Source organism: Electrophorus electricus, chromosome 12 (assembly GCF_041902795.1).
Source record: "Electrophorus electricus isolate QZ-2024a chromosome 12, ASM4190279v1, whole genome shotgun sequence".
In the NCBI taxonomy this organism is placed as follows: domain Eukaryota; kingdom Metazoa; phylum Chordata; class Actinopteri; order Gymnotiformes; family Gymnotidae; genus Electrophorus; species Electrophorus electricus.
The window spans coordinates 5,702,501-5,714,664 of NC_137508.1; the positions used below are offsets into that span (position 1 = coordinate 5,702,501).

Below are 12,164 nucleotides of genomic sequence, written 5' to 3' on the forward strand. Positions count from 1 at the left end.
ATGTCCTCTTAACACGGACATAGGATGTAAAAGCGGCCCTTTCAGGACAGCATGGGCCAGACACAGACACAGCCTCGTGCTCCCCAGACGCCCCCGAACGGCCCTGGACACCTCCGGATGCCTCTAATTTGCATGGCCGGGTCCGAGGCTGTGAGTTGCTGGGGCGCTAGAGGTTACCCTAATCAGCCCTCGGTCGGGGGAAGCAGGGCCTTCATCTTCATCCTCGTTAGGGTTATTAACATTTCAGCCGGAGGCAGGCTTCTCACACACTGCGACACCAGCCGTCCCACGCAGGAGACTGCGGATCTGGAGGAGGTGCAGAAGGAGCGGGTGGAACGGAGAAGGAGGCGCAGGGCATGGAGCCCAGGGCCACAGGCCTCAGAGATGCCCCAGCGACGGGCCACAGGCAGACGACCTGCACAACAGAGGGATCACACTGGGTTCCCATTAATAAACAGGGCACATCTGATGGACTTTTATATGTCATCTCTGCAGATAACAATATTCATGCAGAAAGAGAGAAAGAAGAAAGAAATGTTTGCACTCTTAATTGCTCAACACAAAAGCAGCAGCTTCCCAAACAAACAGACTGGGTGATGTATTTGCATATTCATGCAGATGAAAGTTTTTTTCTCTCTCAGTAGGCAATGGGGTGTGAAGTTATTTATTCCCGTTGACAGCGCACATCTTTCAGGAGGCCACCTTATATTGTTTTTGCTCATTTATTAAACACACACACGCATGCGCGCACACACATACACACACAGGCGCGCGCACACACACATGCACACACGTACACACACACATGCACACACACACACACGCACACATGCACACACACACACACACATACACACACACGCGCGCACACACACACACGCACACACACACACACGCACACACACACAGGAGTGACTGTCTATGTGTGGTTGGTGTTGCTTACGGTGCAGCGAGACTCATGCTGCTGCAATGTGTTAGTGTGTCCACAAGGGTGTGTGTGAGCAGACCCATGGGTCTCTGCACACATGCTCATGGCCGCCGCAGACGCCAAAGGTCATCATTAACTCATGAGCTTGTGTGTGTGTGTGTGTGTGAGAGAGAGAGAGAGAGAGAGAGAGAGAGAGAGAGAGAGAGAGAGAGAGAGAGAAGAGAGGAAGGTATTCAAAGAGTTGCATTCTCTATTACAATCTAAAACTTTGTCCTAAGTACAATTAGACTATAGGGAAATTAAAATATGACCCAATGAGCAGAACACTGTGCTGCTGTGTTTGCAGCTCATCATGAGGCAAGGCAATGCGCAGCCTACACAGAAACAGAACACAGAGGAACCCAGAGCACGGGGGGTGGGGATAGACATAAATGAACACAGAGAAGCACAGAGAACAGGGGGAGGTGTGAGGAAGCTGCACATGCAGGAATTCACACTGACAGAATGTAGTATGAGCTGTGGCAGGAGAAAACAACAGGACACCAGGGCAGAGACAGGGTACACACACACACACACACACACACACACGCACGCACACGCACACACACACACGCATATACACAAACACACACTTTGATTTCTTGTGCTTATTTACAGTGCCTTGGGTGGTGTTTGGGGATCAGGCCAGTCTGCTCTGACAGAAGGGAGTGGAGGCTAGCACACAGACATTACAAACTTCTGTACTGTTGTCCAATTAGTATGTGGATTTTCTAAATGACGTTCTCTCTCTCTGTCTCATTCTCCTTCTCCCTAACACTTGCTCTCTGTCTTCTTTTCTCTCTTTTTTTTACAGGGTACCGTCTGTTAAAACCTCCCTTTTCCTTATTCACTTTAAGTCTCCTTTTCTTTTATGTTGGTAGATGTACACACGCACACACACCCCAATGAGCCACTCAAGTTCAGACACATCACAGACTTGCTGTAAAATAGCACAGGCTCACGAAAATGTACAGTTCCTTGGAGTGTCGCCAAGTGTACTAGTAAGGGTTGTTTGGAAAGCTTTCAGTTAAAAAGCCACTCTGTGGCAGGAGTCGGGGTGTCGGAGCCACTGCTGGAGGTCAGCGCTGCTCAAAGACAGAATGGTGTAGGGAAAAAGAACCATTCCTGTAATCATATCTGTCAGATGACACTGAGCCGCCACTCTCTCTCTCTCTCTCTCTCTCTCTCTCTCCCTCTCTCTCTCTCTCTCTTTTCTTTCTTCCCTTGGCTCTCTCCCTCTCTCTCAATTCTGTTCAATAATGCTTTATTGGCATGAATGTCACAGGTTACTTTATTGCCGGTGCAATGACCATTAACATAAATGAAACATTAACACTCACATTACCGAGGAAGGACGATAAGAGTGAACAAAACAGTTTTGATATTTATAGCAAGGTCAGTCACACAAAAAGGCCTTTACTTTACATAACAGTGGTGCAATGTAACCAGTGCAAGAGAAAACCTGCAAAATCACGACATCGCTAGGCAAAGAATAACAAAAGTGGTCAAATACAACAATTGCAAAAAACAAAGCAAAAACAAACAGGGGCCTCATTATTAATAGCTTTGTACTGCAGTGTTATTTTCAGAACATGCGCTAGTTATACTTACAAACACACTTTGTATTGTAGAGCAGAGACATCACACTTAGAAACCAAAGAGTGGGTAGCAAATGGAGGCGCTTCTTAAGCTGTGGCTCTCTCGGAGTTTCTGATATATTTAGACATGAGAAACACCAGGGAAGTGCTCAAGCTTATTGATTCCAGGATGCTTTGAAATGAAAACAAACCTAACATTAAAAAAGGGAAGAGTGTAATATTTTGCATGGGTGAGTATAAACTAGGATCCAGGAGGGTTGGGTGGGGTACGGATAACCCCGCTGAAGGGGGTGGATGGAGCGTGTGGTGGGAGTGGGCATCTGAGGTTAAAGGTGATCAGCAGTCAGTTAAAGTGCCGTCAGGTTTCCTCCAGGCAGAGGATCACAACTAACTCAACTGTGTGTGTTTCCTTCCCTCTCAATCACACCCAGTCACCCACTCACTCCCTCACCCACTCACTCCCTCACTCACTCGCTGTCTCTCACTCCCTCCCAACCTCACTCACACACTCATTCTCTCACTCCGTCATTCCCTCCTTCCCAACCTCATTCACTCACTCACACCCTTTTCTGTTCCCTCCCTCAGCTCACCCTCTCAGCTCACTCTTTCTCTCTCTCTCTCTGTCACACCAAGTGCCTCTGAGCTGGGGTCCCTGTCACGAGAGCACAGGGGCCAGGATTAAACTGGGTTGCGTGGGTGTGGTGGGGGAGGGGTTTTCTGCCTTATCACTGTTTATTCTTAGATTTAACAAAACATGCGGGGAGAGAGAGTGTGTAGCGAGACCCAAATCCCTGTTGTGTACGTTCCCCTCCGGGTCTTGGTCTTACCATCTCCCCTCCCCTCCCGCCTGCCAATCACTGGCATATGCCCACAGGGCTGGGCAGGCCTCTCCAAAGAGCCAGCATTAGCAATCTCCCTCCGCCAAACCCTCTTCCCACTTGTTTGTTCCTATCCGACAGAAACTGATGCATTTTAATATGATGCTTTTTTTTTTTCTCACAATCTATTTTGCCCTTCAAACACGCTTTAGAGTGTGCTTTTGTGTGTGTGTGTGTGTGTGTGTGTGTGTGTGTGCAAGGAAGCTGTGGTGTTGTCCTTGGTTGAAGAGTTCTCTTTCTCCAACTTTTGATTGGTTCTATAGTGACCTATAGAGGCTCTTTGAGTTTGACTTCCAAAAGGCCTAAAAGCCACATGCAAATGCATGAATGCGCACGCGAGCGCCCAGGCATGTGCTATATTAGTGGTGTCCAGGTCTCCTCTCTGAGAAGCACAAACTAGTGACGAGATCTTTGTCTTCTTTCCTGCAGGTGCCTTCCAGGGCCCAACCAGGTGAGCGAGCGCTGCTTCGGACTCATAGTTCATTTTCCCCTACGTTTATGTCAACCCAACTTGAATAAAGATAGCCCCTTAATCTCTCCGCATTGCGTCGGAACACATGCTCGGAGAGCAAGCCCGAGGAGCGGTTCTGCTCCGGTGGTGCCGGCATTCCCGGCAGAGCCGACTTTCCGTAAAGGTAGACATGAATAACTTCTGTAAAGCGGAAAGCGGCAACAGGGGCCCGTCTAAAAGAAAAGCCCTCGCCGGTGGTGGGACCGGGAGTGGAAGTCGCAGGCCTAGAGCCGCAGCCTTCACCTCCCAACGGATCTGCTCGTGTCAGGCCAGTGAGGACCTGCGCTCACGTTTGGGGGAGTTTCCTGCCTGTCCACCAGCGCCGAGCCGCGGCTCTCGATCTCAGATCTCTCCATGCCTTGCTCCCTCCTCTGCATCTCCTCTCACCTCCACGTAGCTACTAAAATAGCAGCGTGGCAGAATGGACTCTGACCCCTTCACCCTACAGTGTTAGTCTCGGTTATGGTGCACATGCCTTTTTCGCCCCTTCAAAGGTTCGCTAATGCTTCCCTGAGGATCAGCTCCAAAGTGTGTACCGTTTCTCTCCCGCTCTCTCCGTCTCTCTCGCTGGCTCTCTGTCTCTCTCTCGCTCTTTCTCTCACACTACCCCCCCCTCTCTCCCCATGGCAGCCAGGGGGAAGAGAAATTATTCAAACTTGATGCATATTGTAAGCACTTTGGTCAGTGCTTCAGCTGGCAAGTAATGACACATTAGTTTTGTGTAGTGACCTGGGCCAGCTCACACTCCATGGTAAATCGCCTGAACCTGGGACAAACTTTGCTGGGCCTGCTACGCATGCCTTCAGAGAACTGCTTGCTATAAAGGAATTTTCAGCACAAAGAGAAAAGATGTGTGTGGGGGAGGGGGGCGAAAAAGAAATATCATCCCTTTAGGTGAAGAGAATTTCTGCATTGTTTAATATTTAATCACTTTGCCTTCCAACATTCTGATTTCTTTTTGCATATTCTATATATAAATATATAATTAATGTCTGAGAAGCACATAAAAGAAAACAAAATTCTCACAAGAGCTGGAAAAATCATTTGTTGTTCTGGAGAACAAATTAATGCAGGCGATAAAAGGAGAGTCTGAGGCGATGTTTTCCCCTCCTGGTCGCCGCTCTTAGATCGCGGCTTCTTTTGTTTCAAAGGAGAGGTTGTTGGTGATTTCGCTCCAGTTTTGATGGAAGATTTTGCTTTTCCTCCAGGTGCACCTTCCTGTCTCAGCTGCATCCAGCGTTCCCGTTTGCTCTCCCGTTTGCGCTGCTGTGAGCCCAAGGCTGCTGAGCCCTCCTCTGCCCTTCTCCGAGCTGGTCGTTTTGTCTTAGCCCACGACGGCGCTGTTTGGGTGCGTCCTCTCCCTGCTCCTGTGGTGGGCATGGGGCTAGCGAGCCGTAATCTTTTCCCTACCCCTGTCTCCATCCACCCTGCTGCTCTACACCCACCCACCCCCCCTCCACACCTCTTGCGCTGGATAGTGACCGCCTTGGCTAATCGCCCCATAAAAATTAATCTCTTTCCTTCACCCTGCTCCCGTAACGTTGTCACGGCTGCCCGGCTCCAATTTTAATAGGTTTTTTTTTTTTAGGACGGCCCTGTATGCAGTTCAGCGCTGGTCACTAATGACCGGCCGTGTGCGCGGGACTGACCCCCCCCGCCCGAGCAGCCGCTCCAATTATCCCCAGCATGCCCCTGGCGCAGGCCTCAGGCCTGCCACCGCGGCACCGCACGGTCCCACTGCTGCTCTCGTCATCTCTGACACGTGCGCCAGCTCCATCCCTCTCCTGCGCTGCTGGAACATGTGACATTCGGACAGCGCGTGTGTGCAGTGTGCATGTGTGCAGCGAGCATGCGCGCATGTGTCCTATACAAACACACCGCAAACATGTCAGACCCAAATCAGCACTAGTGTTTAATAGCATAATTCTTTTTACTTCAAAATGTCATCTGTTCAGCAAGAATAAGGTGAATGTGTGTGTGTGTGTGTGTGTTCATCAAGAAATTCCATATATTGTCTCAGATGAACAATGAGATAAATGTGACCATAAAGTACAGCACTGAATGTGTATTTGGAGGAGGAAGTATCATCTAAGTGGGTCTTTTGGCCATGAGTGTTGCTCAGATAGGGTAAGGCAGCTCTGGGTCCATCTCTCCAGCAGATGTGACTGACCTAACAGTCTGTTCTTCCTCTTTTGCATCCTATTTTCCCTCCCTTTGAAGCTTGGAGGAGGAGGAGCTCATGGCAGATAGCGGGGAATTTGTCCAGCTTTGACACTGGAAATGTGTTTCCCAGCGCTCCTTTGAGCAGGGCCTTATGGATGCGGCTGCTAAGCTGGGACTGCTCTGAGCCTCTGTTCTTCACCACCGGGCCCCAGCTGTCGCGGCCCCATGCAAATTCGACCAAAACAACCACGCGATAATATCACTGACATTTGGGGCCTGAAGACATTGGGGCTGTGTGGGAGATGAATGCGAGCACAGGGGGCAAGCACTTGCACATGGGCTACACAACTGCACATGCACATAATTACATGTGAGCATACACGACTACACATGCGCGTACAGAGCAACACACGCATACGGCTGCCCGCACGTACTACGACTACACGCACGAGTACACAACCACACCCGCGTGCATACACAAGTATGCTCACTACATTAATGTGTATTAACGTCTTCTGTCCTGCACTGAGAAAGTACCCTTGGGGAAAATTGTCCAATTACACAATGTAAACCCCGCGCAGGCTGCTCCGCGAGCTATGCTTGTAGGGTGCGCAGTTCACCAGGTCGACTACTCTCCTCTCCTCGCGCAGAGCGTCTTTAAACGTTATTAGAAGCAGATCATCTTTACACCACGGCCCACAGAGTGTGTGTGATGCAGTGTGTTGAGCTGCTAAAGCAGTCTTTCTGCCCCTCTGTAATCTCCGGTGTGGGCAGCGGGAGACTCCCCAGCTCTCGCCTGGGGCTTCCGCTCGCTCTGAAGCGGCTAGCCGTGGCTGCACAGGGCTAATTGTGTCTGGGATTAAAGTGCTCCACTAAAGCAGATTAAACTCAAGGCTGAAGTCAAAGACAGCGCTCGAACATCACTTAGAAAAAGACGGAGATTTATAAAGGGGTAGGTGAAGAACGATATCTCAAAGCTTATGAAAGACCGCTGCAGGGGAAAGGATGTTAAATTTATCTATCGAAACCCTACTGGGCTAGGGAGCATGTGGACAACGTATGGTATATTCACAGAAGAATAAATCATAACTATATTGAAAGTGATGGTGCGATGCTAGCTCCCTACAACACACAGCTGACCACAGTTCATGCATTAGAAGTCATTCGTTTTTCTTAAAAGGCTGGAAAATCTGTGTAGCTGCATGACCCTCTACTCTGATTGGAGCACAGCTACCTGGTCCATGCTGACCAGCCATGTGCTGCAATTTGTAATTAGGACTGCTGCTCCATTCCAGAGCCAAGCTATCATGGGATCTGAGTTAAGAGCAGAAAAAAGTGAGAAAGGGAGAGAGAGAGAGTTACAGAAAGAGAGTTAGCGATGGGGAAAAAGAGAGAGAGAGAGAGAGAGAGAGAGAGAGAGAGAGAGAGAGAGAGAGAGAGAGAGAGAGAGAGAGAGAGAGATAGACTCACCCAATCTCACCGATCCGACACTGACCCTTTTCATTAAAAGCTGATTAAAACTTTTAAAAATGCTGTTTGCCCTTAGAAGATGATAACCTCTACAACAGCAGACATAAAAGAATAATAGCCATCTACAGAAAAGGAACAAAGAAATTTCTTGCCTAAGCTAGAAATACCCAATTGGAACATTTTAGAAAATTAATGAAATTTTAGATCAAATGAATAATAAATTATGGGAAAATTAATAATAAATGAGAAAAGTGTTCCTACTATAAAACAGTACTAAAAGAACATGTAATCCTCAACAAGCTTTAAGAAACAGGTCAGGTTCAAGCCATGCTAGTTGTGAGCAAAACAAAGGTTTCTGCACTGCTCTGCTTTGAAGATAATTGAAGCGACTCTACTTGAAAGGGTTCCAGTCCCACTGCCTACTGTGCACACCACTTTTCCTTGTGGTTTTTATTTTTGCCAAACAACTATGGGATTTATTCGTGAGGGAATGCTCTTTTAAAAAAAACAAACCCCACATCAAATGCACTCTTGCACTCAAGTTCCTCGGTAATTAATGAAGTTCTCCATTAAAACAAACAAAAAACCAGTTAGAGAAACATGCAAAGGCTCCCATGCCACAGGAAGCTGGAGCATTAAAAGTTGGGTTGTGTTCAAACACAGTGAAACAAATTTAGGTTGCAGCTGCAGTGACACAACAGCGATCTGACACTTAAAAAAGTCAGTTTTATCAATAACTGAGAAAACATGTAAAATTCCTTCACCTGGTTCTAGCTCTAAAGTGTCAGGATATTAATGTTAATTTCTATTATTTATATCATAATTCTATGGATGAATTATAAATAAGAGGAGAAATAAGCAGAAATAAGGCAGGAAAAGGAAAAGTATATGGTATTTAATGTAAAGTACATGGTATTTAATGTAAAGTACATGGTATTTAATGGAGTCACGGAAGTCATTATCCAGTCCTCAGCAAGATGTCATGGTGTTGTCACGGTGCTGACTTTAGAACCTGTGCAAGTACTGCTGCTTTGAACCAGCTGTTCGGTACGGACATGTCCAGAACTGTTGCTATGGCAGACATCTCTAGCTAGACGCGGCTGACTCATCTGGACTCCTATCTGCTCATGCGAGAGGAACACAGACTTTTATAGGCTCCCATAAATGGCACTGGGTGAGGGCGTGGAGACCGGCGGCTGGTGGTCTTGTTGGAAGGGCGTTAAACGGTCCATTGGCACCCAGTTGTGGATGTGTCAAGTGGCTTCTGAGAGTCAAAGGTCGCTGGCCAAAGTCAACATATCACGTGCTAATCAAAGGCCGCTCAGTGGCCTCCAGAACAGAGACTCCACCATGGAAGAGTTTTATGGGGTTCTCCCTGCGATGCCGCGTGTGGTTCCAACCAACACTTAATTCACCGCCAGCTCATCTACCACAATAGCTCAGGAGGAGCCATTTCAACTGCTCCGTCCGCAAAGCCACGCGCCTGCTCTGAGGTTAATGATCGACCAGTGCGGGCCTGTGTTGTCCTGGAGACAGCAGGCAAGAGCACAGAGCGCGGTGCGGGCGTGCTCTGCGACGCCTCTTCGAGAGATGTCTCGGCCCAAAGCGGCGTCGGCTGCGGTGAGGTATGTCGCATAGGCTCTAGATCATTCGGGGAATGAGCGCCGGGTGGAGATGTGCATAAGATGCTGTTGTGACTAAGGCTGATAAAGGGTGGCTTGTCCAAGTGCCTGAGATACTTCAGAAGACCTTCAGAATCAACGACCATGGACTCAGATATCATGTTTATGAGATGAGCTCACCACACGAATGTCCTAAATAAAAAGACATCCAATAACCCACATACATACCCACTCACATAAACATTGGCAGAGGTGCACGCACACACACACACACATACAGTGGTCTGATCACCGGGCTTCGGAAAAACAGGGTTAAAAGCAGACAAACGGGAAGCAGAGGAAGCCTTACTTACAGCATCCATGGACTCACAGCTTGTTACCAAAAAGGCTTTAATAATTAATGGAGCTCCTCTCTCTGTTCAACACTCTGTCTTTGATAGAAGGTTACTTTGCCAAGGGTCCTGATGAAGGAGCAGGCTCTTCAGCTGAACCTGTTCAACGCTCTCTTCTCTTGCTCCGAAGCCCAAACACGAGCCCTGTTCTGCATCTTCAACAGTCATAGCAAGCACAGAAAATGCTGGCATCTTATTATTCTTTTTGCTTAGCTCAGTTTTATTTCCGAGTCTGATAATTAGGTTTGCTTACCTACTTAATATTTGGGTAGACTAACATGGACTGAATTAGAAAAATCAGCAGTGACATAACAAAATATGTGCGAAAATAGACACAGTGCAATAGACAGTGCAAGACAATACATGGTGCAGGAACAATACATTATACAGGGCACAAAGCGATAGGAGTAAGCAGTGAACCTAAGGGCCAAAGTAGCACACAGAGCAGTGGAAGTTAAAAGAAGTGTGAAGTTTTTCCAGACCAGCATTGTCTTTGATGCATTCAACTTCCCTCAGCTCATGGTAAACTGTGAGAGTGGAGAGGTTGACTTAGCCAGAACCCTGGTGAGAGGTCAGTGCTGTGGAATACTGGGCCATAATTAGTTGAATACATGTATACATTCTGAATGCCTACATATGGTGCATTGTGGAAGTCTGTAGGAGTCTGTGTAGTGCAGATTGAGAAATGCTGCCCATAAATAATTGCATGTTCTTAAATAAGATGCTGTTCTGAAAGGGTCTCTGTGGGTGAAGAGTGGTGCGGGGTTATTCTCGAGGCCCAGCCTTCACGGTCGGGGCAGTTACATTTGATGTGTCTATACAGGAAAATAATCATTTCAACTATTAAATGCTGAGCAAAGTACACATGCGTCTCTGCGTCTGTTATTCATACAGTGGTGTGTGAATTACTCACAGTCCACGTCTACTGGAATGGTGTTGCAGAAAGCAGCACATCCGAGCATGCTCGCGTACGAACTCCCGGTGCCACCCTTTTTGGAGCGGTTTTGTCGATGCCGCGGGCTCGGGACCGATGCTATGCACGGAGCCCGGGGCCGGTGCATGCGCGTGGTGGTGGAGCCTCTCCCGCGCTGGCCTGGAGATACACCGTGCGTGCTGACTCGTATGCAGGCCCATGTTCAGGGCCCTGTCACTCAAGGTGGGGCTCAGCTGTCGCCAGGCGTGGGAGCATTAGCCCCCTGCTGAGACCCTTCGCTGCACCTCCACACGCCACATGCCCAACCCCCGGAGTGCGGCCATGCTCTTACCTGTCCACCTAATCTGGGATTTTCTTGAGATAATGCTGTTATTTCAGACCAGAGGCAGGATTCCCACAAGAAAAACCCAAGTTTAGTCCTTTTCTTCCCTCCAACTAAATGTCATTCTATTCTGGTGACATATGCCGGGGATTTGAGGATGTGCAGTGCATGTGCAGAATTTTGACAGCATTTTAATATCTCTTATGATTGTTGTAAGAGATTTATTTTTCTCCAAAGCTCACTGAAAAGAATCCTAAACAAATATTAACAAAGAACAGAAGTATGACAACGTTACAGCACTGCTATAGTTATGACCACAGGTGGGGATTCTGAGAGCGCAGCTCAGAAGAGTGTTCCAGTATGTTTCCAGCATTTCCAGCACTAGTACACTACAATCCAGCACACTGTGAAAGAAGCACCGGTGGTTTTGATGTCAGTCTGTGCATGTGTAAGGTATTAGGGCTACTCTAGATTAGGGAATGGGGATTAAATTAGGGCCACAAAATGCTGCCTGAAATGGAAAAAAAAAAAAAGTAATGAAAACAGGCAGTGAAATCATACACACACACACACACACACACAGAGGTACACCATGTTCTGAGATGTAAACAATCATATATACAACTGTGTATTGTGTCACTCTCCATGTGCACATGCTGAACTATGTGTATACGTATATATACACATATATATTTGTATGAAAAATGGGATGTGTATCAGTAGAGCGTTTTGTATTGCTAAATAACAAAGGCCTTGTCTTGTGCTATCAACATTTGGAAGAATATTGCAAAAATAATCAGATGGGTACTTTTAAATATATATATATATATATATATATATATATATATATTTTACTTTGTACTTATTGCTGTAGGCTTGTGTGAGCGATACATGTGTGCATGTAGTGCAGGTCCTCTGATACTAAGGCTGATTGTATTCCTGTATGAATGAAATGCTTTCTTTCATGTTTGTCATTTTGCCACATGGTTGACCACAATCCAGCCCCCTCAAATCTTTAAAATAAACAGAGAGATTGCAGCCTAGCAGTTTCCTTTGAAATGGTTTTGGATCCCAAATCCAGTCAGAAAGTCTTATTGAAGTTGCAGGCCTCAATAAGCTGTAGTTTGCACCAACTGATTATTCCACATTTTTATATACATTCATTTAAAAAAAAAAAAAAAAAAAGGCCATTGGCTAAATCAGAGGAGAAATGCCAGCAAACCCAAACAAATAACCACATAACGACAGCCAAGGTCTTTCAAAAGACCGACCACAGCGAGGCCGTGACGTAAAAATGAGAAAGAAAG

General features: G+C 47.1%; 1 long non-coding RNA gene across 2 annotated transcripts in view; it reads left to right on the forward strand.

Annotated features, from left to right (window-relative positions):
* Positions 1–11,607, forward strand: part of LOC145660395 (uncharacterized) — a 15,241-nt gene extending 3,634 nt beyond the window's left edge. Inside the window, exon 3 of one of the 2 annotated variants that reach the window (XR_014126737.1) lies at positions 3,873–11,607. This is a non-coding gene — a long non-coding RNA (uncharacterized LOC145660395). The remainder of the gene's footprint in view (positions 1–3,872) is intronic. The other variant, XR_014126738.1, reaches the window with a different exon arrangement.
* The last annotated feature ends 557 nt before the right edge of the window (positions 11,608–12,164 follow it).